This window comes from Capra hircus, chromosome 24, assembly GCF_001704415.2.
Source record: "Capra hircus breed San Clemente chromosome 24, ASM170441v1, whole genome shotgun sequence".
Classification (NCBI taxonomy): domain Eukaryota; kingdom Metazoa; phylum Chordata; class Mammalia; order Artiodactyla; family Bovidae; genus Capra; species Capra hircus.
The window spans coordinates 60,535,813-60,561,156 of record NC_030831.1 but is presented as its reverse complement, the minus strand read 5'-3'; the positions used below and the strand labels follow the sequence as shown (position 1 = coordinate 60,561,156).

The window sequence follows — 25,344 nt, the reverse complement described above, 5'->3', positions numbered from 1 at the left end:
GGGCTACAGTCCATGGGGTTGCAAAGAGTCGGACACGACTGAGCAACTAACACACAACCTGTAAATATGATGAGAAAGCCGCAGATACCGCGGGTGAGGAGGGGTCCAGAGGCCCGGGTTGTTATTGGCAGCTGACACACTGCCAGGACACACTGAAATGGCCATATCGTCTACGACCATCATCCAGATACACTGGCGGCTGCCTGTAGCTGTCGAGTATCACCCCTGCTAATGGCCACGTGATTCTCGCCAGCAGGTTTGGAATGTGCATTGTGCATATTAAAGATGAGGTTAAGCAAAAAGATGGCATCGTCCAACCCATTGCCACTGTTAGAAAAGCAGTCTGGATATGGTTCTTATGAAATCCTTTGGAGTTTTTAGAATACTTCAGTTATTTCATTCCAGATGAGGCCTCGTAGTCCATAGATTATACCTGGTTCTACATAAGTAAGAGATTAGACATTGTTTTCAGAGAACACCTTACTGGTGTAATTAGTCTGTTGAGATTGGTTTATGTACAGCCCCTAAATAAAAATCAGTCCTGAAATGTGCACTAACTTTACAATCATTAACGGTAAAATATCTTAGACTATATGTACTTGAAGACGGTTTCCTACACATTTATAAAGACTATGTATACTCTAAGGTGGCGAGAATCACACAAGGGAAAAGCAAATTTGCAAATTCAGAGGAAACACTCACTTTTCCCGGGTGTTTCTCCTTCCCTCTCACGTAGAACGCCTCCTTCTGACACTTCCGGTTGCCAAACGTGTGGGCTTTTTCCTCCAAGACAGTAATTCTCTGACATCAGCTGAGCATCAGCTAGCTCAGTTCTGACATATCTACCTGGAGATGATGTCAGATCCCGGAAGTGAGGGGATTCAGTCCTGGGGGACTGCAGCCCTTCCCAACTTCAGGCTTCCGACCGGGACCCCGTGGCTACAAATGAGCCCGAGGTTCCTCGTTGGGTTTGATTCGTTTGCTAGAGCAACTCACAGAACTCAGGGACACCGTTTACTCACTGTTCACCAGTTTATTATAAAAGAATACAGAGAAGGAGGCAGTTAGACATTCAAATGGAAGACCTGCAGGGGACAAGGCAGGCGGGAAGGGGGCGGAGCGTCCACGTGCCCTCCAGGCCCGCCCCTCCCCACGTGCTCACCGTTCGAAAGCTCTTTGAACCCTGCGCTTTGGCGATTATACGGAGGATTCATCAGGCAGGCATGATCCATCAGTAGCGGCATTTCCAGCCTCTCTCCCAAAGTTCTTCAGGGCATAAGGAGTAGGGCTGGAAATTCCAAGCTTCTGATCGTGTCTTGGTCTTTCTGGTGACCAGTCCTCATCCAGGAGCCCACCCAGGGTCACCTCATCAGAACAAAAGACACTGCTATCACCGTGATGTCAGGAACCAGCACCAGAGACCAAATGTTAGACCACAAGGTGCTCCTGGTGTTCGTATCACTTGGGAGCTCTGTGCCAGGAACTAGAGGTGGAGACCAATATATACTTTTCCCTAGTATTTCATCCACGTCAACTTGGTTCAAACAGTGATTAGGAAGGACGATGATCTGTTTGGTTCAACATGTCTCTTGGGGTTATTTACAGCACATGAAAGCAGTCTGAACGTGGCTCCTACTTCAACGTTTTAAAACAACACTAGGTATAAAGTATGCACCATCCTATCTGCTTGTTTTAAGTGCACAGCTATCACCATAGTTCAGTTTCAAGATGCGATTTTAATATGTAAAACTCAGACATGTTAAACAAAAACCTCACCCTCACTATTGGGCTGGACTGGGATCTTTAGGGGCCATCAGCACCGGGGAGGGTCTGTTTGTTTCCCAGTGCTATTTCATCTCTGCCTCCCTCCTAGAGCGTCAGGCACTCAGGGAACAAGCTGAAATAAAATCTCTGCCCTCGAAGATCAGGAAGACAGTCATGAAAAGGGATAAAAAAAGATTATCGAATTGTTTGTGGAAGTATCTTCCTGATAGAAAGGCTGTCCTGGGAATCACGGGGTCACATTTATCTCAGCCCCACCCCATGTTCTCAGAGATTTAAGGGTTCAGCTCAATAAACATTTATTGGATATCTGTGCTTGATGCTGTGGGTACAAAGATGAATAACTCATCCCTGCCTGGATTTTAGCAGCGGTAATTCAGCCTCAGGTGACTAAGCATCAGTGTTATTGGTCTGACTGACCTTGTAACCCAGTCCCAGTATTTCAGCCTCCACCCAGGGAGTCGGGTGGCGGGCTGGGGGGTGGGTTACAGCCCCCTTCCTGCACCCTGTCTGATAACAGGAAACCTTTGCTCAGATCCCTCTTCAAAAGCGTTTTCTCAGGGGGCCCTCGCAGCCACCAAACTAAACTTTCAGCTTTCATCCAACGCAAAATCTCCACGCCCCTCTTCTGGCTTGATCTGCCCCCTTCTGCTTTTCACTCCCCAGCACATAATTTCTTGTACTCGTTTATTATCTCGTGTGTTCTTGGCTTCCTCCATCAGCATGACAGTTCTGTGAGGGTGGGGGTTTGGGTCTGTTTCCTTCTCTGTCCTGATGCGACGGCTGGGCTCTGGGGGCAAAGGCCAGCCACCAGGAACATTTGTTGAGTGAGCTCGGGAACATCTGATCCTTACCTGACTCCCCAGAGCCAGGCCCTCATCCTGATAACCGTGGATCTTCAAGGTTTGGGATCTTGAAGACCCTGGTCGCATCTCACTCCCACATGTGGGCAATGCCTCTGTCTGGGGTGTGATGCCTTCCTGAAGCTTCGACCACTCTGCCTGCCGACTCTGGCTCTGAACCCCGCACCCCACCTGCTCCAAGCTGCTTCACTCTCGCAAGCGTCTCACTGAAGAGCCCTCTCCGACATGTAGTTGCCTGTGTCTCCCCTGCCCTGGCGCTGGCCCCCAACTAATCTTAAGAACGGCCTATCCCAGTCTGCCCACTCTTAATTAACCCTCCCTGTGTGATAGCTCTCTACAAGGTTGGACAGAGGGCAGAACACCCATGATGCAGCGTGAATCCAAAGACCAGCCAGTGGGAATGAATGAGTGAGGGTGGAAGAGTTTACCGTACAACGGGCTGAATGCTTGAATCCTCCCAAAGGATTGTTTGGAAAGCAGCTGAAAAGAAAGATTTTAAACATTTTGGAAGAATTACCCACCCCTGAAAGTAGCTTCTTCAACGTAGCTTTTAATGTCACTTTTGTATAACGATAATATTTCTAGGCTAAATTTTTCTAGTAAAATCTTGCTGTATTGTCACTCACCATCCTATTCGAAGCTGCTGGTTAACATCAGAGCTTTCAATACGCTCATTAGCTTCTCATTAAAGCGACAAAAACAAGGACAAAAAAATTGTTTTCAGGCTCCTGAAGTTGAGCCTGGAAATAAAGACTCCTGAAGCTTTCTGCTGCGAAGATTTACGTCTGCTCTTAAAACAGACACACTACTTTCACTCCTGCCAGGTGTGCAACAGAGGATGTAACTTCAGGGAACAGAAGGACGTGGGTCAGCCAGGAGAACGTTTTAATTGGGACCCTAGGGCTGACACCCGTGAAGCTTTATGCTTCTCTTTGACCGATTTCTGCCTGTGCTGAGTGACCGCACATTTGGAAACACTATTAACAGGTTTCATTCAACAGACAAGAAGGGTCTGTTGAGCGCATTGTGAATTTTAGTAGGTTACATAGGGTGCTGCGCAGGCCCTCCATTCCATCCTCTTGGCAGAAGCACTTCAGTAAGATGTGGGAGAGGCCCTTGCCCCCTGGACAAGACGGTAGGACGTAATGACATCTCTATTCCAGCAGCCGGCAAACCCCAGCAAGCCTGCTTCGCTGGACGGCTAGGGAGCACTCAGCTGAACCCTGGTGAGGGAGACCTAGGAAAGCTGGCCAGAGTCACGGGACAGACTTCGGGATTTCCAGTCTGTGTAGACGTCTCTCCCAGCGACCTTCCTCCTCGGATCTCCTATTCTGAAATCAACACCACAGGCATGCCTCGATTTTCTTAGAGGAACTAGACATGCAAAGCTTGTCCCTAAGGTAGGAGTTACGTTTAGAGGTGGAGAAATAGGGTGGACCCCCAGTTCCCAGGTCCCGCTGGTTCCCACGGCCCTAGCGTGCCCCTCCCTGCTACCCCCCGCCCCGTCCCCCCATCCCCGCCCCGAATCCTGGGGAGCCAGGTGGCGGGTGTCATTCCGGCTTCTGTGGCCGCATCCTCTCCTCCACCAAAGCAAGGGCCCGCCCCGCTTGGGCCACAGGAACCCGCAGGGGCGGCCAGAAAGGACCAGCACCGACGCGGATCCGGACGCGCAGTTTCTGGAAACGTGACGGTCTCCCGCCCCGCGCGGTCCGGGCCCGCGCCGCGGACCGGCCCCCGCCGCCTCGCCCCGCCCCGGCCCGCCCCCGCCGGCGGAGCCCGGCCTCCTTCACACCTGACTCGGGCCAGCCCGGGTCCCGCGCGCGCAGAGAAGGGACCTCGACGCGTCCCCGCCGAGGTTGGGCCCCTGGGGTGCGGCGGGGGAGGGCGGGCAGCTCTTCAGCGCGGGGGTGGTCGGCGATTCCGGACAGACAGACGGACAGTGCGGACCCGCGGGGGGTGGGGCCGCCGGGGAGGGGCGGCGCCACGGGGAGCGAGCCGGCCTCCTGGGGCCGGAGCCCGGGCGGGGACGCCACACGCTCCGGCTCGGAGCCGAGCGCTGGCGGCAGCGTCCGGCCCGGAGCGTGGAGGGCGGCCGGGCAGGTGGGGCGCCTCCCGAGGGGCCGCGCCGGGAGCCGGGGCTGCGGGCACCGCCGCCGCGCCCCCCGAGCCCGCCCCGCACCCGGGGCGCGCGTCCGCCCGAGCGGGGGGCGAGCGCGCGGGGACCCCGGCGATGCTGCCGCCGCCGCCGCCTCTGAGGGAGCGCCCGAGCCCGCCGCGGGGAGAGGTCGGTGAGTTTCGGTTTGTTCCTCCGCTCTGTCCCTCCGGGGTCGCGGGCGGCGAGGGGAGCGCCAGGGGATGTCTGCGCCCTCGCAGCGGCCGTCCCCGAGCTGGGCCAGCGGGAGCCGGGAGGCGCCTACGGGGACGCGGCGGGGGGCGTCTTCTGGACCCTGGAGCGGGGGGCAGAGCCGCGGGGCGCGGGGGAGGTGCCCCCGGAGTGCGCTTCTCCGAGCGCGGGCGGAGTCGGGCCGGCGGCCGAGGCGGGGAGCGGCGCGCCCGGCGGCTCCGCCGAGTCCTCGGATGCCCTCTGGAGCCCTGGTCCCGGGAGCAGGTCTCGGGCCCGCGCCGCGCGCCCCTGGGGTGCACGTGCGTGTGCGCGCGCCCCGGCTGCGCCCCGACCCCGCGCCCCCCGGGGATGCGCCCCTGGGGCGCCTTTGTCGAGCGCCTTGCCCGCCCCCTGAAGTTGTCCCTGCAGATCCGGCCCCTCCCGGGAGGAGAGGCGGCGGGGAAGGGCCAGATGTTAGGGGTCTTTTGTGCCGACCCCGCGCCCGGAGCGCTCGCTCCGGGAAGGGCAGCGGCAGGACAAAGGCGGCCGGACCCGCGGGCCGCTGCGCGGGAGGCGGCCAGCGCCCCTCCCGCCGAGGGTGGGCGTGGGGCGGGGAGCGCCGCCCGGGGTGGAGAGAGGAGAGACCCGGAGCAGCGGGACAGTGAGCTGGGGAGGCGGCGGACCCGGCGCGGGGCAGGATGCTCGCGGCCGCGGCGCTGGAGTGTCGGCCTGGGCGGGGGCGGCGCGCCCCGCGCCCCCGCGTACCCGGGTTTACCTAGGGCCTTTTGCTCGTGCTCCGCGATGCTGTCCTGCGCCTTCTCTTGTTTTTCTTTCCGATGGGTTATCGTTGCTAGTTGGGGCTCTACCCCCGGAGGATAACTTAGGGGCGGGGGAGACTGCAGAGGACCGGCGGGCGGTGGTCACTGATCCTGTGAAGACAATTAGGACGCGCTTCGCCCCCTCGGCGGCCCAGCCCGCCACACCCCCGCCTCCTGCACCGGCCCGGTGCCCCGCTCCGCCGCTCTGCCCGGGAGGACGCTTGCGTTTCTTTGCTGCGCGGGTCTAACCTTTCCTGCGTGTATTTCACTGCAGGCTGAACAAAGCTCGGGCTCAGTTGTGATTCCTGCTCGTCAGCCTCTTGCCTCCCAAACGCGTGCCATTTCCACTTGATGTCATCACGCAGAAGGGGGTGAAAGGGCCTCGGGGACGGATGCAGGTAAACCCCGATAATCCGGGTAGGCGCCTGGGTGTCCCCGGGTCGTTTGGGTCAGCGGTGTCTGCAAGGGGCAGCTCGGATGGTTTCCGCGTCACACCGTCCATTCCTGTCTGTGTGGAGGAGAGGGCACCGCCGAAACTCCTGGTCCAGAGAAAGAAATTACAAATGACTTTAAACCTTCCTTTTGAAGAAGTCATTGAGGGCAGGCTGCCTTTGGAGTTGTATAAATTCCACCCGGTTCCCTTTAGGGCAATTTTGATGCAATCGGCGGTTGTATGGGAATGTGGGGTTTGAATGTGTCCGCTTTCCTATCGGTAGAAATTCATTTTGGCTTCAGCCTGTAAACGGAGTGTCCTGCGTTGGAAAGGTATCGTTGTAAGGCTGATTATAAATTTGGCCAGCGCTCTGTTGGAGCATTGGTCACCTGTAGTAACCTTCTTATGAAACGCTATCACTTCCCCCATCTCTTCTTTGTAATTCCGTTTGAACAGCAGGAGGGATGTGCCAGCAGTTAAGTTACTGGGAGGTGGGTGGGAGGGCTGTTGGGAGAGCAGAAAGAGAAGGGAAAATGGAGCTTCAGTGAAGTTTCCATTTATGTAGCCATGAACCATTAGGCCCTCAGTCTGCTTTTATCTTTAGGTTGTTGGTTCTTTTCCAAAAACTGTGGCCTGTTCTTTTCTTTCCAAGGATAGTTCTGTTTTGATGGCAACCTAACCAGACCTGGGGTTATCTTGATAAGGCTCTGTGAAAGCCTCACCTTCAGATGGCTCAGGACACAGTGGTGCGGGTATTGTGTCCTGGAGGGCAGAGTTGGGGCGTCCTCCGGGAGAAGCAGGGAAGAAGAATGGTTAGGAGTGGATCAGGATTTCTTCTGTAGGCGGAAGGGGTGGTGAGGACTGCAGTCCCCACGCGACATCTGTGGCTCATTCTCTCTTCACCTTCCCCCCGCCCCCAAATCCCTTAAAAAAAAATAGAATTTAAAAGCTTCAAAGATCTGCCGTTGTCCTCTAGGGTAGTTTTGTTTGGAAAGGTGACTTCAAAAGGTGTCGGTGATCCTGGCATTTTTTCCTTCTGCTCAGAGCATTCAGGTGTCTGGGAGAAGCAGATGAGTTTCCACCCTGTCCCAGCTGACACAGAGACCTGCGCTTTGGAAAGGTCAGGGGTGTAATGGGGCTAGGGTAGAGGTATTTTGACAAGTGATTTTGATGTCAGCAATAATGCAGGGTGTGTGCCCGAGAGGAAAAGCCACGTGATGGGATAATAAGGACTGTAATAATGCAATAGAAACAGAGGGTGTGGCTTTTTTTAATAGAAAAAATAAATACGTCACAACATAAAATTCCACGTGGGAAAAACGGCTGCCTGCACATGTAAACGCACGTCCAAGAACAGAGAGCCATGGCTCAGGGTTAGCTTTCATGCTGGTTTTCAACTGAGTCTGGTAATAATTCCTAATCAAGCGTTACATTGATGTTTGACTTGTCCTTTTGAGCGCAGGCTCCCCACTCCCAGATGTGGGCAGTGGTGCATTTTTGTTTTTAGGTTGGAGGAGCCCTAGAGGTTACGAGACTGGCTTTGGCCTGCAGAGCTGAGCTCTTCCTACGTGTTCATTGACTTCATTTGGGAGATGTTTATCGAGTACCTGATGGGTGCTGGGCTCGGTGACAGCTGTCAAGGGCCAGCCTGGGGTGGGGTGTGGAGCCGCAAAAGTGAACCACCTCCAGGGAGCTTCCGGGGGGGACGCAGGGCTGCAGACCTGACTCGAGGCTCAGGGGATGCTAGCGACGGGGGACCAGAGCGGGGTCCTGGGCCTCCGAGGAGGCGGCCCGTGCGGCCGTCCAGCCTCTGCCTGAGTGTTTCTTCACGAGGGCGCTCACTGCTTCGCACGCGAGTGGGCCTGTGGTCGGAAGGGGACCTTTTCCTCACAGTGTTGCAGCCCTGCTGAATTCCGTGCGGACGGTTGAATTTCCCCCGTGTTGGTGGCCATGCTGTTCTCATTGCTCGCTCTCTCAGAGGCCGTTAGTTGCCAGTCTGTGCTGCTGGCAGCCTTTACATTTCAACGTGTTATTTGGGCCCTGCTGCACTTGAATTTTGAAGTAAATTCTGCGTTTCTATCTTAGAAAATGGGGGGAAGGGGGACCTTGGCAGGCTTCAGTCGTTTTGAAGCAGTGAGGTATCAGCAAGACAGGTTGGGTCGCACGGCCGTGACGAGTGCCTTCCGGATCTCACGGCTGCACACGGCTCTTTCCGTCCCACGCTGCGTGTCCAGCACGCTCAGCAGCTGGGCCTGCTCTTGGCAGTCCCTCGAGGACCCAGCTTCGTGGGAGGTGATCCTGGTGGGGCCCAGATGAAAGGTCCCCACGACAGGGCGGGGAGCCCTGGGGATCTCGCTCCCACCAGGAAGTGACTTGACACTGCCTCGGCGGACTCGTCCTGTGACCCCGTTTAACCGTAACCGGCTGCTCCTTGCACTGAACAGGGGAAACGGGGTCTAGGTGAGCGGCACCAACGACCTTCCACAAGAGGCCTCACGTGTTCCTGCAGGGTCCAGGCTAGGGTGTTGAGAGTTACATGCGTGTGGATTGAATGAACAAAGGTATGTCTCTTAAAGAATCTGACCCTACCCAAACCTGTTTTCATTAATGTGTTGATGTTCTGTTTGCTAGTAGGATTGCACATTGGTCATCAAATACCAACGTGACAATTGTCTTATCTTTTTGCCTGTTTTGAGTCATGGTTTATTCTGAAGTGATGGGCCAGGAGGTGTCCCCAAGGCTGGTTCCGGGAGGTTTCTGTGCTGAGCGTTATGTAACAGAGAGGCGTAGTTCCCAGACTCCCTCTCCCTCGCCATCTGCCTCTTGTCTAAGCCTTCCTGAGCTTGTTTGGAGCAGCTGAGGGTCAAAAAAGAGCAAGAGTGGGCCTGAATGAATTCATCGTTAGGATGTTTAGGGTTTGACAGGTCCCTTTAGCATAAGTCTGGGACTGAGTGAGATAGTGCTGCTTCTGGTCACTAATCACGTGCTCGAGGTCGTCTTTACAGCCGGCTCTCCATAGCTGTGCTGCTGTCCGTGAGCTGCAAAGAGTTGGACGTGACGGAACGAAAGCCACTCTGCAGACAAGTGGTGTGGTAAACTGGCCGCTGGCCCCTGAGTCACAGTGACCGGAGGACCTCGGTGTTGACTGAAAGTCTAGAGGCTGCTCTCCAGTCCAGCTCCCTTGAGGGACAAAGGAGCGCACCCACCAGGGCTTAGAAGTGGAGATGAGCAGGTGAGAAACCCGTGGGAGATCGGTGCAGATTCACCCGAGACCCCCAGGACCCAGCAAAGGGCAAGGTGCAGAGTGAGCCAGGGGGGAGTGAAGCCCTCGGGACCAGCCTGGAAAGGTCTCTGGGGAGCTCTGAAGTACATGCCTCAATCATGTTTGGCCTCTGAGTTCCTACTGTTTCACTTTCACCATGAAGTCGGCCATCCAGGTCGAAGACATTGGTGGAGGGCGTGTGGCTTCTGGCACGGTGGGCCTCGATGTCGTGGAAGCTGGAAGGGAGGAGGTGCTGGGGTTCCAGACCCTTCTTCAGGGCTTTGGGAGCCGCATCGCGTATTCCAGGATGAAATAAGTACTTGTTACATGGTTTAGGGTTTTCTTTTTCCAGTTGACTTACTGCCATTTTTAAGGACAGAGTCCTCCTCTGTAAATGGGACTTGCATTTCCTTTGGGTAGTTATTGAGGCCTGGGATTTCCTGGTGGAGCCCTGATGTGTCTGCTGCAGTCTGGGAGCACATTCTTTGTAGAGTTTTGTGTGTGTGTGTGTGTGTGTGTGTGTTAGGGGGGCAGTGCTGGGGGATGTCTGTGGTCTGCTGAGAGTGCAGGGGTGAGTGGAAAGGATGCCTTATTTTCCACTTGATTTATAAATCCCTGCATGGCTGAAGCTCATTGCAACATCCTGCGTGGTAAAGGTTATTCTAACATCACATGGGCTTCCTGGGGGAGCAGCCTTCAGGCAAGGGAGGGGATGATCAGATGCAGATGGGCTGCTGGTGGGAGCGAAGTCATGATGGAATGGAATCTACGGACACTGTGTTCTGTGCTTGCCTTGTCTCTTTCTATGCCCCCTATCCCCATCTTATTCCTACCTACCAACGGAAATGTAACTTTTCTGCCTCACTTTCCGTTAGTTAATCCAGATAACCACACGTCATGTACTCCTCACTGAGATTCTATAGGAACTGATGAGATTTGGGTAAAAGCTTTGCGAGATACTGTGGAAATACGTGCTGTGCAAATAGGGTCATTGGTGTTCTGCTGTTTAGCAGATGAACTGGGCGTCTTTAGTGACAGTTCCCACATCTTCCTTGATTTCTCCCTCCCAGCTGAGAACTCTCGCCTGGCTTTCCCACCCCCAACTTCCTGTCCAACTGTGACTGTCGCCCTGCCTGGCTTGAAAACACCACATTAGCTGGAGTGGTTAACCTACTAGTCCCCCAAATGCTTTCCATAGCCTGTTTCTTAATTCTGGAATATTCTGTGGCCTGCAACGTCCTCTCCCACATGATACCCCATCATTAGAGGTGACTCAACTCTTAACTCCCCTAAAAGGTTTAACGCCATCATTTCAGTTCACGGTGGTCCTTGACTCCTACAGTGCCCTTTGGCAAAATGGCCTGCCTCTCATTTCACTCGGTATTCCCTCATTCATTCTACAAAGGGTGCTTGTCACGATTGCCCTGTACCATCACCTAAGATTGGAGTGTCTTTTTCTTTGTTTAATTGCAGAGAACAGAGGCCCACTCAAGCTAGTTTGTATAACAGGAGATGTGTTGAAAAGATGTCCCAGGATGCCTTTTGTCATCAGACCACATATCACGAGTCATTGCTCAGCTGGGGGAGAGGGTTAGGGCGCAGTTCTTTCCAAGGGGTCTGCGGGCTGGCAGGCATAGAGACTGAGACAGCAGAATTTCAGTTCTCTTATAATTTCCTTGAAGATGAAGAGTCGATGAAGTTTGACCCTATTTTGTATTGCCCACCATGTTTGCAGAAAGTAAGGGCTCAATAAATATTAAATCATTAATAGCAGAGAAATGACTTTGACTTATTGGGATAAAGGAATTATAGATGCTTTTGGCCTGTAGAATTAAAGGAAGTTAAGAAGAGGGAAACTAATTTTTAAGAGCTTCCCCAGCTTGCATTAATAATGAGTAAGTGTTGAATTGGATTAGAGCTGCCAGCCTGCAGTGTGCGCGTCCCAGTGGTCGGGAGGCGAGCACTCTCACAGAGAGTCATCATTCTAACAAAACGAATCGTCATTGGTGGCCTGTTTTCAGCGTGAGTTGGCCTGTTTCTTCCAAAACAACAATAAAACAAACCAAAACACTCTCTTCTTTGGTGACGTACAGTCATAAGCATTAGAACTCGACACCCTCACAGGCCGGCCCACAGTCTCAACGACACTGGGTCTGAGTTTGACATGAGTGGGTGGCCCTTGCCCACAGCTGGCTACTCACCTGGCTCCTAGCTCACTTGTGGCCATAAGTGCCTTTGGGAGCAGCATCTGGCTTCCCTCACCTCTTTAGGTTTTGGAATACTCATTCATATGAGAGGAATGCTTGATCATTATGGATTATGTTATTGTGAAAGAGGAAGTGTGTTCAGCTGGTTGGAGGAAATGGCCAGGAATACATTAACGTTAACATGGTGTTCTCCGTGTGACAGGTGATGAATGGAAGGGAGACAAATGTCTCAAAACCAAAGTGCTTAGTGTGACACTCTTCTGCAGTTGTGCGGCTCTGTAGGTGTGCAGATTGCTTCCTTTGAGGTGAAATGAGATTGAAAGTGGTTGGCGATCGTGAGGATAGATCTCTGTACTGTGTTTAGAGAATTTCCCCTTTGTTGTGTGAGCCATGAGGATAACCATCATTCTAAGTGAGTGACAGCTGACTCAGCCATGCAGCAGGGAGCCCTTGGGGCCTGGGGGAGTGCCTGTCCCTCTCCTGTTCCGTCACGCTCCCCCTTGAGAAGCTTCTGGCAGAGGTCCTTCTACCTGTGGTGGGGGGTAAAGTAGCCTTGGAAACACTGAGCAGCAGTAACTGGAGCCTTATGTTAGGTGTGGTCCTGTTTATTACATTCACCCGAGTGCTGAGTGTCTGCTGCTTGCCCGGCACGGTGCTGCTCTTCTAACTGAGACCCTTGCCTCAGCTGCATGAACGAGCTTCACTCATAACTGGCTTGGTTTTCTGCCTTTTTTTTTTTTTTCCTTGCAGTGGCAAAACTAAAAGTGGAGAGAATAAAAGAAACGTATCTGGTACTCTCCCCTCAGTTCTTGGTCTGTTACTACATATATATATGTGTATACCCACCTTCAGTTCAGCTCAGTTCAGCCGCTCAGTCGTGTCCGACTCTTTGCGACCTCATGAATCGCAGCACGCCAGGCCTCCCTGTCCATCACCAACTCCCGGAGATCACTCAGACTCACGTCCATTGAGTCAGTGATGCCATCCAGCCATCTCATCCTCAGTTGTCCCCTTCTCCTCCTGCCCCCAATCCCTGCCAGCATCAAAGTCTTTTCCAATGAGTCTACTCTTCGCATGAGGTGGCCAAAGTACTGGAGCTTCAGCTTTAGCATCATTCCTTCCAAAGAAATCCCAGGACTGATCTCCTTCAGAATGGACTGGTTGGATCTCCTTGCAGTCCAAGGGACTCTCAAGAGTCTTCTCCAACACCACAGTTCAAAAGCATCAATTCTTCGGCGCTCAGCCTTCTTCACAGTCCAACTCTCACATCCATACATGACCACAGGAAAAGCCATAGCCTTGACTAGATGGACCTTTGTTGGTAAAGTAATGTCACTCTGCTTTTAAATATGCTATCTAGGTTGGTCATAACTTTTCTTCCAAGGAGTAAGTGTCTTTCAATTTCATGGCTGCAATCACCATCTGCAGTGATTTTGGAGCCCCCAAAATAAAGTCTGATACTGTTTCCACTGTTTCCCCATCTGCTGGGCCATGATCTTAGTTTTCTGAATGTTGAGCTTTAAGCCAACTTTTTCACTCTCCTCTTTTACTTTCATCAAGAGGCTTTTTAGTTCCTCTTCACTTTCTGCCATAAGGGTGGTATCATCTGCATATCTGAGGTTATTGATATTTTTCCCGGCAATCTTGATTCCAGCTTGTGCTTCTTCCAGACCAGCGTTTCTCATGATGTACTCTGCGTGTAAGTTAAATAAGCAGGGTGACAATATACAGCCTTGACGTACTCCTTTTCCTATTTGGAACCAGTCTGTTGTTCCATGTCCAGTTCTAACTGTTGCTTCCTGACCTGCATACAGATTTCTCAATGCCCACCTTACTTGAACTAAATTCAGCGGAAGTGTTGAAAACATGGAGCTTTTGAAACAAAATAGTTTGGGTTCAAATATGAACTCTGCCATTATGACCTTGAGCCTTGGTTTCACCTGGAAAACAGGTCAGCCAACCTCATTAAGTAACCGTGAGTATACATGAGGCCATTCCTGTAAAGTGCTCAGCGTGTCGTCCTGCACATCCGAGCACTGCAGCGTGGCAGCTATTGTTAAGGTCTGTTCTATTCAGTATTTACCATCCCCCAGTCGTTGCTGGATTCCAGAAATCTTGGGATAAATAGTTACGGTATAAAGTCAAGGAACTCTGAAGCTAGCCAGGGAAGTACCCCCATCCCTATAGCTACAGCGTTTATATGAGGATTTCTTGTGTACATCATGTTATTGGAGTCTTGTCATGGGAAAGTCTTTGTGAAGCTTTACTTAAATGGCGTGGTGTTTAAAATGACAGACCTTCTCAGGAGGATGTTGAGGAGGCCACGAGGATCTGAGATAGCCCACAGGCTTTCCTTACAGGGCACCAGCTAAAAGTCTTTGCCCGCTGGCCTCACTCAGGCAGTTGAAGGGCCTCCGGTAACATCCGTACCTTCTTTTGCTGGGGTCTGCTTTCTTGGGGGTAGGGAGACCCACCGACTCGGTTGTCCAGGACGAAGAGGGTACTTGGGTGGAAGGACTTATATTTTAAAAACCAGAACCTGGGGCCAGCTGGTCACCCTACTTCGGGTCCTGTCCTTGTTCCGCGGTCGTCACCTGCATCCTGAAGCAGGCTTTGTTGGTCTTTCACGTCGTTAGAGACACGGCTGTCGGAAGGGAGTGGGCAGGAGAGAACCGGACAGGGGAAGGATGGAGCAAGCCGCGTGGCTGGTCAGCCTCTTTATCCAGGCATCTGCTCTTTGGATAGACTCTTATTAGCGTTAGTATTACTTTAAAGAAGAGAGCGCTCTAATAAAGCCACGAAAGCTGGACAGTGTGAACTGTAAAGTTAATGGAATCTTTAAAAAGCTCCCCCTGGACAGTGGTGTTCGCTGTGCCTGGTAGGGCTGTTGCCCAGAGCTTGGTACATAGTCAGCGTTCAATAAATACTTGCTGGAGGAATGCTGCAATCAATGTAGTCTTCAGAAACAGCTTTGAGAGCTGGGTTCCAGTTCAGGCTGGATTTGAGGCTGGGCCCTAACGCTCTGGCTTCCTTATCGCGCTGATATCCCGAGTGCATCTGTTACACCTAGGAGCTGAGGCGCCTCTCAATTTGCCTCTTTTTCCTCTTGGTGGACACGCCGGACACCGGCAGGCCAGCTGGCTTGTCTGCTGTTGCAGCGGGGACGCTTCTGGAACGTGCCCGTGTGTGACCGTGATGGTGGGGTGGGCTGTGATGGGGGCGTTTGTGTACACAGAGCTTTCCTCCCAGCGATTGGGAGGGATCTGCTGCTGAGTCTTAATTCCAAGAGCGGGTGGGAAGGGGATCAGGCCTGGCTCCACGGTCCTGGGTAGCAGTGTCCAGAGCTGGGCTTCTGTTGGACGGTGTTCCCTCTTTCGGAATCTTCATGACTCATTTGGGGAGTTGGTTGGTGGCAACCTGATCAGGCTCTTAGATAAGCCGTAGATTTTTCTAGTTTTTAAGCTGCAGCTTCAAGTGGTAATCCTTTGTTTTCTATTTCTTCTTGAGAAGTGTTAACTGTTTATCTGGGGATGTTAGGACCTGCAACAAACTGCCAGAAACAGTAATTAGCTTGCTGGTTGCCAGTTCTGTCAATCTCAAGCCCAGAGCACCCAAGGGCAATCGTCAGACGTTTACATCACCTTCCCATCAGACTCCCGTTTCATCATTGTGTGCACTGAGAACTCATATTCCCTTATGGGCCTGATAAGACAGATTTCTTCATGGTTTCTTACTTCACCTAAGAAGAAGGTAAGCAGTTTATCTATGGAAGAGGAATCTTTTGGGAAACAGAATTCATTTATTAAAATTGTGTTTATTTCTACACACAAAATGCTAAATATTAGTTCAGACAGTTAGTGTTTCTTTGCAGAATCTATAGTTTACTTTTTGTTTCCCCAACAGTGGAGTCAGAGCTCTAAAAAATTAATTGTTCATACACCTTAAGTTTATATCAGAATAATAAATAAGGTCTTTGAGAATTGCATCTCAGGCCAGTCATACTTCCCTACAAGAAGTTCATTGACGTACAAGGAAAAATGTTTCTACTAAGAAGTTAAAAAAACACTTCGGATTTGACTCCAGACTGATTATACCTTGTTTGTGAAATCTGTCCGTGCAGATGCCAAGCCTCTCTTTAATGTACTCCTTAGAATAGCATCCTCTCGGGGTCAAGTCCAGTCTGCAGTGGAAATTGAAGAAGATGCTGTCCAGACAATTTAGAATTCCTTGTAAATTAGGAGGGCAGTGATAATCAATTCTGAAGTCTAAGCGTGATTCAGCCTCAGTCTTCAGTTGGCTCAGCTTTTGTTTTATCCCTTGTTCCTGACTGACTGCAATAGGCGTCGCATGCACTTCTGTTTCCACTTTTCGTGAACGTGGTCGGCATCGACTTCGCCTGGGCCCGAGGTGCCTCCCCTCACCGTAGGAGGAAGCGGTTCTGCACAGGCTGACTTTCCTCCGGGTTCTGCAGCCTGCTTCCTTCCCATTTTAACTTCTCTTGAAAAGAAGAAGATTCTGACTTGAAAAGAAGCAGATATCTTCCTTTTATGAGGCTTTTTAGTGCTAGGTGACTGGTGTCGTTCAGTATAATCTGTGGTACAGTTAGATACACTTTGTTTTCCCAGAGCTGGTTGCAGAGAAAAAAGGAGACAGCAGTTTGAGGGAGGAAGAACGTGAGTGAAAAGAACAATGAGGGTGAATGATTGGGTTGGATTGTGGTATTCTTAAAAGTTTAATTTTAGCTTTAAAAATAAGAGCCACCATTGTTTACATGGTGGTATTGGTTTGTGATTAATAGCATCTTGCCCAAGCGAATTGAAGTTGCTGTTAATAATATATAGAACGACATGAAAATCCATCAGGTGCTTTTCTTCCCAAGCTCGGCTGGATTCTACAATGTATTTTATGACAATTGAAAGGCAGTTTTGGTTGGGGGAGGAGATGGCTACGGTGGATGTGTTTATTATCTGTTTCAGGTGAAGTGCTAAGAGTTTTAAGCATATTATTTGGGAGGGAAGTTTCCTAAGATTCCGGAAACTTATGTAACTTCTTCAAGGCCACACAGTGAATTTACGCCAGAGCCGGGATATGAACCCGGGGAGACTGCTGGGGAGCTGGGAGCCACTTCGCAACTGGGATTAAAGATGGGAGGAAGCAACGCTTTTCTGTTTTAACCCAGCAGGCTCAGTGCAGTGTGATTTAGGAGGGGATCCGCCTTCTGCCCTGTCCTTGGGAACAAGGATGGACGCGTTTGGTCAGCCATCTGCCTGAGTCAGCTTGCATGTTGGCTTGGAGGCAGCGTGGTTTGGAGGACTCCCCGACAGGTCCTGTTGGGAAATGTGCAGTGAGGTTTCCGGCTATTACCTGACTTTACCCTGTGCTAGCAAGTTCCTATGGAGTCTGACGGTGGGAAGTGTGTCTTTAAAGGCCGCTTGACTGACAGCCAGTGTGTGTGGCTGGGAACTCGAGACTTTCATGAAGACATTGCTAAAGAACGCTGAGCAAACAGGTGCATGTTACTCACCTCCTCTCCTCGTTCTTATTTTCCCCCCAAACAAAAAGGGAGTAGATCATATCCTTTCATAGTGGCGTTCCTTTGTTTTTGCAGTTCCCTTTTTCCTGGAACCACTTTTTTTGTCCACCTCCCCCTGCCAATAAAAACACAGCTTTCTGATGGAAAACCATGAGTGCACGCTTCCTTCAAGACATCTTTCCTGTTCCATTTGCCCTATGGATTCTCCTCCAGCTCTCTCAAGCAAAATTGAATTTTCCTTCCATTTTTTCCCTTAAATCCCACCTGTCCCCATGTCTGATCATTCTGCATATGCTTGCCTCACCTCTCTTTGACTGTAGGACTTTGTCTTGTTTAGGAGCTTGGGCGAGTGAATGGAGGGGCCAACCAGCAGCGGGTGGGCAGGCTGTGCGTGGACTGGCTGGGACTGGTGAGAGTGTGTGCTAGTGGGAAATGGTGGGGGGTCCAAGCACTGATGTGTGTGTGGTTCTGGCGACTGGCTCAATGCTTACCAAAACCTCAGCATTATTGCCGTTTGGGGCTGGTTAACTCTCTGTTGTGGGGAGACCGTCCTGTGCCCTGGGGGACGCATCCCTGGACTCTGCCCACTAGGTGCCTGTTGCCCAGTTATGGCAACCAAGGACGTCTCCAGATGTTGCCACGTGCCCCTTGAGAGTCAGAATTGCCCCAGTTGACACCTGCGGTCCTGGGTTAGTTTCCGCATTGAGGTGGGGCTCCATGACTGGTTCTCACCAAGAGGACGTGTGTGCGAATTAGAGGCGTCGAGAGGTGGGGTGTTCCTGCCCATCGGCTCTCTTCCTGGCCTGCTGGCCGGCTGCAGGGGGCCTGGGGAAACCGGGAAGCCCTGGGGTACGGGGCAGTCACAGGGGGAAGGAGCCTGGGTCCTGAATGACCGTGTGGAGCAGAGCCTCGCATGCCAGGCTGCACTGGGCTGCAGTGTGAAGACGTTAAACCACACGGTGTCAGCCACGGAAGCCTGGGGGCACGTGTTTTGACAGTCAGTCTACCTTCCCTAGGGAATTTCCCCGGTCGTTCAAGGGTAGAACTGTCGGCCTGCAATGCAGGAGCCGTGGGTTCAGCCCCTGGGTCAGGAAGATCCCCCAGAGAAGGAAGTGGCAAACCACTTCCGAATCCTCACCTGGGAAAGCCCAGGGCCAGAGGAGCCGTGTGGGCTGCAGTGTGTGGGGTGGAAAGAGTTGGACAGGCCTAGCGACTAAACAGCCGTACCCGCTGCCTCCCTAACCTTCCCTGACGCTTGGGATTGTGCTGGGGCAGCCATGCCAGTATTCCAGGTAGTGAGTAAAAACAGACATTCTAACCGTGGACAATGAGAGTTTATTTGTTTGTTTGTTCTTGTGTAGGTAACATCAGTCTTACTGCTAAAATTCTTTTGCTTTCTAAAATTTATCAGAAAATAAGAGGGTGATAAACGTGGATTTATTATTCCACCAGTCTAATAATTCTGACCTGTGAATAACAAGCAGCCCTGAGCTATAAATATTTTCAGTAAAAAGTAATAAAACATCAGATGTCCCAGCAGTTCTCATTTCCCCAGGTAGGAATATGTGTCTGCAACACAAGTTCAAGTTCAAATGTTTGTGGCAATTTATGTTCACTGCATCTTCATATTGAGGGGCGGGGGATGACAGGTGCTGATCCCCTGCAGTCCCAGCTGTCCCCACACCGTTAGTAAGTGGATCGCTGTCTGCTGCGATGGACTTGGAGAACGGACTCACATGTGCTTCTGTGCTGCTTAATGCAGTGGAGTCGTGTTCTTCAAAAAGCTGACCCCAAAGGCTCGCTTATCAGACCAGAGTCAGCGCCTCGTACTGGGTTTCCTCTGAAGCCGCTGATTGTATTTGTGGTGTGTCTACGTCGAGCCGCTGTCCGGAATGCGTAAGTCAGACGGTTTCCTTTGGCACTCGTCTGGATGTCAACAGCGGGCTTGTTTGCAGGAGACAACGGCGGACTGTGGGTGAGCCCTTCGTCGGCTGCAGCCTTCGTGTTGGGGTCAGTGGTCTCCGTGCCTGCCCTGTTGGCACGGTGTTCAGTCCACTGTACAAAGAGCCACCCCCGGTGAATGTCACCTCTCCTGTCAATCAAACACTCCCACTCAGCAGATGGAGCAGATTTGGCTTGTGGACTTTAAGTTGGTAAAGTCTCTCTTTTTTCTAGAAGAAATCCTGCTAGGCATCTTAAGTACCAAATATTTTTGATTCTTCTGTTTTTCATCCCATATAAAACATTTTCACAATAATAAGAATAAGAGTAGCTAATACAGCGTTTTGGTTATCTGATACCAATAGACGACACACTGGGAAAGTCGCTGGTGCTGGGAAAGATTGAGGGCAGGGAAGAGGGTCCAGAGGATGAGGTGGCTGGACGGCATCACCGCTCCAGTGAGCATGACCTCGGGCAAACTCCTGGAGATGGTGAGGGACAGGGGGTGAGGGACAGGGAGGCCTGGCGCGTGCAGGCCATGGGGTTGCAAAGAGGTGGGCACGACTGGCCGACTGGATGACAGGCTGATACAGCTGGCGCCAACTCTGTGCTGGGCTCTTATGTGTCTCGCATACAGTATGTGCCTCATTATTGCAGTAGTCTTAAGGGGAAGCTACTATTAATATCTCTAATTTAATTTCTCCATTTTCAAGAAATTGGGGCTCAGAAAGGCTAAGTGATCTACCCAAGGTCACAAGAGGAGTCAGTGCCAGAGCTGGGATTAGAACCCGGCCACCGGTGGCCCCAGGGTTTATGCCATAAGCCACTGCAGCACGCTGCTGCAGATTTTCCATTCTGTTAAGATGACTCACTTTCTCTGAGATGTCCTGTATTTTTATGACTTCAACTAACATCTGTATATGATAATTAAAAAGAGTTATTGATGTTATTGCATTATTTTTTGCATGGATTGAGCATCATTTCCTTGCTGAGCTGTCAGCTGATGGTCTTGTGTCTTCCATAACTCTTGGCACAAATGCTTCCTTGTAAGAAAGTGCTAATTTAGAGCATCGTGTTGATTGTTTTCATGGAGGAGGTGGGGCTTCCCTGATGGCCCCACCTGCCAATGCAGGAGACATAAGAGACACGGGTTCGATCCCTGGGTCGGGAAGATCCCTGGAGAAGGAAATGGCAGCCCACTCCAGTATTCTTGCCTGGAGACTCCCACGGACAGAGGAGCCTGGTGGGCTACAGTCCCTAAGGTCACAAAGAGTCGGACACGACTGAGTAACTAACACACACACACAGGAGGCTACCTCTGTAGGAGGAAGTACAACGTGTATGCACGGGACTCAAATGCCGGGTGGTAACTGGACGAAGTGGCCTTGGAATTCAGAGGGGGACAGATGGCTTCCTGCCAGAGAGTGGCTTCCTGGAAGAAGTGGCATTTAACGACCCCTGGGAAGAGGGGTAGTCGTTCGGACAGGCGGGCAGGTGCCGTGGAGTTCTGCAGCAACAAGGTGTAAGGGAGAGTGGATCTTCTCTTCTGGACAACAAAAGATGCTTTCTGACTGAAGTGGGGAGTAAGCAGGACTTGTAGGGGAGGATTAGAATGGTTGATGGTGAGGCGCTTTGGGATTTATTTGGCAGGAAGCCACTGATGACGTGGGGCCGGGGAGGACGAGGTGTGGAGCTGTGCTCTCAGAAGCTTAATCTGGCCGCGGTGAGTGTGGATCGGCGGGGAGGACAAAGGTGGGGAGGACACTGGGGGCCAGAGCAGAGTGGGCGGGACGGGTGGACACGGGAGGCGTTCCAGAGCCAGAATCAATAGGATTTCGAAGACCGACTGAATGAGGGGTGAGAGGGAAACAGGTTTCCAAGTTTGAGGTCCTGGGTGAAGAAGGGTGGTAACAAATGTAAAACTGAGGGGAAGGACCGCCGTGGGAGACATCAAGAGTCCACTGTGGAAATTCAGCAGTGAGGTCAGAGCACTGCTTGGAGGGTAACCCACATCCACATGGTCATTACGAGTCTGAGGTTGAACCGTGTCGCCAGTGGGAGAGAGACCCTCTCGGGGGCTGGCTGTGAGAGGACAGGGGTCAGAAGAATGGTGGGAACAAGGGAAAGGTTACCTGGAGCAGAGGATGCTTGAATGTGTTGAAAACGGAAAGTGGTTTGTGACTCCATGTTAGGTAAAGCATCCGCCTGCAGTGCAGGACTTCAGGTGGTCACACAGCTTGATTTCTGTTTATTACTCCCAGACTGGTTACGATTTCTTCCGATTAAGATGTTTTACAGACTGTGCGTGAGGATTGCTGTCTGTGGGACCCTGCCCGGAATACGGGGAACCTGGTGGAAGACCCTCTCCTCATCTGAGCCGGGTCGCTCTGGCCCCCATGCATGACTCTCTGTGACCCCATGGACTGTAGCCCACCAGGCTTCTGTCCGTGGGATTGTCTAGGCAGGAGTCCTGCAGTGGGTTGCCATTTCTTACTCCAGGGGGTCTTTCCAACCCAAGGATCCTATGTTGGCAGGTGGATTCTTTACCACTGCACCAGCTGGGAAACTCACCAACCCCTGGCTTGGGGCCAGCCAACCTGCTTGCTCCTGTGTTCAATTCTGTCCTGTTCTATTCTTCTGGGCTTCCCAGGGGGCAGTAGTGGTAAAGAGCCCGCCCGCCAGTGCAGGAGATGCCGGGGATGTGGGTCTCACTCCTGGCTGGGGAAGACCCTCTGGAGAAGGAAATGGCAACCCACTCCAGCATTCTCACCTGGGAAATCCCACGAACAGAGGAGCCTGGTGGGCTGCCGTCCACGGGGCCACGAGGCGTCCCACACAGCTGCGCGCACACGCTCCCTGTTCCTCTATCCCGCTCCATCCTGTCATTCAAAGTCCCTTCACGGGATCCCCAGTTATTACTCCAGTGTGTGTGCTCAGTCCTGTCTGACTCTGCGACCCCGTGGACGGGAGCTCTCCAGGCTTTTCGGTCCATGGGATTTTCCAGGCAAGAGCACTGGAGTGAGTTGCCATTTCCTTCTCCAGGGGATCTTCCCAATCCAGAGATTGAACTCATGTCTCTTGCCTCTCTTGCATTGGCAGGTGGGTTCTTTACTGATTGCACCCCCTGGAAGCCTTGATAATGGCCCCTAAAAATGACCTTTACTGCCTTCTATGTGCGTCAGACCTTAGTGCAGGTCCTGGGCATGGCCAGCTGGGGTCCAAAGGTGAGTGTGGGCTCTCTGAGGGCTGGGTCCACCTTATTCTTCTTTGCATTCTGATGACCTAACTTATTATTTTTTTGACCAGTAAATATGAGTGTGAACTGTTATGCCTGAAGGCAATGGCACCCCACTCCAGCACTCTTGCCTGGAAAATCCCATGGACGGAGGAGCCTGGTGAGCCCCAGTCCATGGGGTCGCAAAGAGTCAGACATGACTGAGCAACTTCACTTTCACTTTTCACTTTCATGCACTGGAGAAGGAAATGGCAACCCACTCCAGTGTCCTTGCCTGGAGAATCCCAGGGACGGGGGAGCCTGGTGGGCTGCTGTCTGTGGGGTCGCACAGAGTCGGACATGACTGAAGCGACTTAGCAGCAGCAGCAGTCTCCTTAGGGAGCAGAGCTCCAACTCTTTTTTGTATTTCCCATGCCCTTTTGGATATCTTCATGGATTCTGGTCGATTAAAGGCAGTGTCCTCAGAAAGTCTCCTCTCTGGGAACAGTGCATCTTGACAGCTGAATCTTGTGTCTGCACTCAGAAGTGTAATATGTTAGTCACTACCTTTGACTTCGTTTATACTTGTCTAGTATTGGAAAGACGTAGTGACTATCTTGATACATTCTTCTCTTGATGTGGTGTTAGGTTGTGGCTGCAAGGACAGTCTCAGGGCACATTGCCATGAACTTTTTGTTCAACCCAGGGGTTTTCCCTTTGGGTTTAAGGTAAGATGTTGAGTTAGGTTTTCCGGGAACAAAATATACTCAGAGCCCAAGTGGGTGCAAATAGTAGTGGAAGCATGAAATTCATTTTTATATTTTTATAAAATGAACGTAATCAGACAAAATTCATTTAGTATGGTATGAAAAATGGTTGTGGATAAACAGAATGAAACTATGCTTATTAAGATAGATTAGGAAAATACTTTGGGGAGCAAAGCAGCTTTAATTTTCCTTTCCTGAGGTTTGTTTACTAATAGAATATTGGCTCCGTCAGCCTCAAAAACTCCTAGCAGGTAGTACTGATTAACTGGAATCTGCTGGTTCGGGCTCTGGCCTATTTCATTTTCTCAGAAAACAAGCCCGCTTTCTCTGGGTTCCGGAGAAAGAACTTTTACTCCTTCAGAGAGTGTTCAGTGGGCTGATGATGGTAACTAACTTGTGAACAGTGAGAGTTTGGTACGTTGGAAGAGAAAGAAGCAAGTGAGGGCGTTGGCCCCAGTGCTGTAAGAGGTAAGGCCTGCCAGTCTTTAAGTATGGAGACTGCAGAATTGTGGGTAAAGTATTAAATATTTTTGAATTGGATTTGTACTCTTACAAGTGAAAAAATTGCTACTATATACTTCAGTTAGATTCAGTCTCTCAGTCGTGTCTGACTCTTTGCAACCCCATGGACTGCAGCACACCAGACCTCTCTGTCCATCACCAACTCCCGGAGCTTACTCAAACTCATGTCCATCGAGTCAGTGATGCCATCTAACCATCTCATCCTCTCTTGTCCCCTTCTCCTCTCGCCTTCAGTCTTTCCCAGCATCAGGGTCTTTTCCAGTTAGTCAGTTCTTTACATCAGGGGGCCAAAGTATTGGAGTTTCAGCTTCAGCATCAGTCCTTCCATGAATATTCAGGACTGATTTTCTTTAGGATGGACTGGTTGGATCTCCTTGCAGTCTGAGAGACTCTCAAGAGTCTCCTTCAACACCACAGTTCAAAAGCATCAATTCTTTGGTGCTCAGCTTTCTTTATAGTCCAACTCTCACATCCATACATGACTACCAGAAAAATCACAGCCTTGACTAGACGGACCTTTGTTGGCAAAGTAATGTCTCTGCTTTTTAATATACTGTCTAGGTTGGTCATAGTTTTTCTTTCAAGGAGCAAGTGTCTTTTAATTTTATGGTTGCAGTCACCATCTGCAGTGCTTTTGGAGCCCAGAAAAATAAAGTCTGTCACTGTTTCCACTGTTTCCCCATCTGTTTGCCATGAAGTGATGGACCGGATGCCATGATCTTAGTTTTCTGAATGTTGAGTTTTAAGCCAACTTTTTCACTCTCATCAAGAGGCTCTTTAGTTCTTTTTTGCCTTCTGCCGTGAGGGTGGTGTCATCTGCATATCTGAGGTTATCGATATTTCTCCCGGCAATCTTGATTCCAGCTTGTGCCTCATCTAGCCTGGCATTTTCCATGATGTACTCTGCATATAAGTTAAATAAGCAGGGTGACAATATACAGCCTTGGCGCACTCCTTTCCCTATCTGGAACCAGTCTGTTGTTTCATGTCCAGTTCTGACTCTTGCTTCTTGACCTGCATACAGGTTTCTCAGGAGGCAGGTCAGGTGGTCTGACTGTGTACTTGGCAGTCACTGTCTGGTGTCTTGTGAAACTCAAGTCACCCAGTGTAATCCTTACAGTAATTTAGGAACAGGTTTTGTCCCCATTTTTTGGATGACCAAACTGAGGCACAGAGAGATGGAGCATCTTGCTCAAAGCTGCGCTGTCCCTGGCAGGATGGACGCTCGGGCAGCGTCGGCGCGCCAGTCCACTATGATACAGTGACCTCGCGAAACTCCGCAGTATTGGAAAATACCAACAAAAAGCAGCTGCTGTCGGGATTCCTGGTGGTCTGGTGTTAAAGTCTCCCAGGTTAAGACTTTGCCTTCCAGAACAGGCAGCTCAGTTCCTGGTCAGGGACATAAAATCCCACATGCCAAAAAAAAAACAAAATGTGAAACACAAGCAGTGTTGTGACACATTCAATAGAAACCTTAAAAATGGTCCACATCAAAAAAAAAATCCAAAAAAAGAAAAAATAACCGCTATCAGAAGCAAAATATACTGACAACAAGCACCTTCAATGAACATAATATTACATGTGAAATGCTAAAAATCTAGTTTCCATTTCAGTTACCCTGTGCTCCGGTCAGGGTAGAATTGTAATTTACCTTATTATGATAGAATTTATCTTATTAT

The 25,344-nt window shown here is 51.1% G+C and overlaps 1 protein-coding gene across 6 annotated transcripts in view; it reads left to right on the top strand.

The window, feature by feature from the left end:
* Positions 4,416-25,344, top strand: part of RNF152 (ring finger protein 152) — a 78,916-nt gene continuing 57,987 nt past the window's right edge. Inside the window, exons 1-2 of one of the 6 annotated variants that reach the window (XM_018039597.1) lie at positions 4,416-4,500; positions 6,061-6,184. The gene's annotated coding sequence lies outside the window, so the exon portion shown is untranslated. Of the gene's footprint in view, positions 4,501-4,813; positions 4,934-6,060; positions 6,185-25,344 lie in introns of those variants that run through there. The other 5 variants (XM_018039598.1, XM_018039596.1, XM_018039599.1 and 2 more) reach the window with 5 other exon arrangements.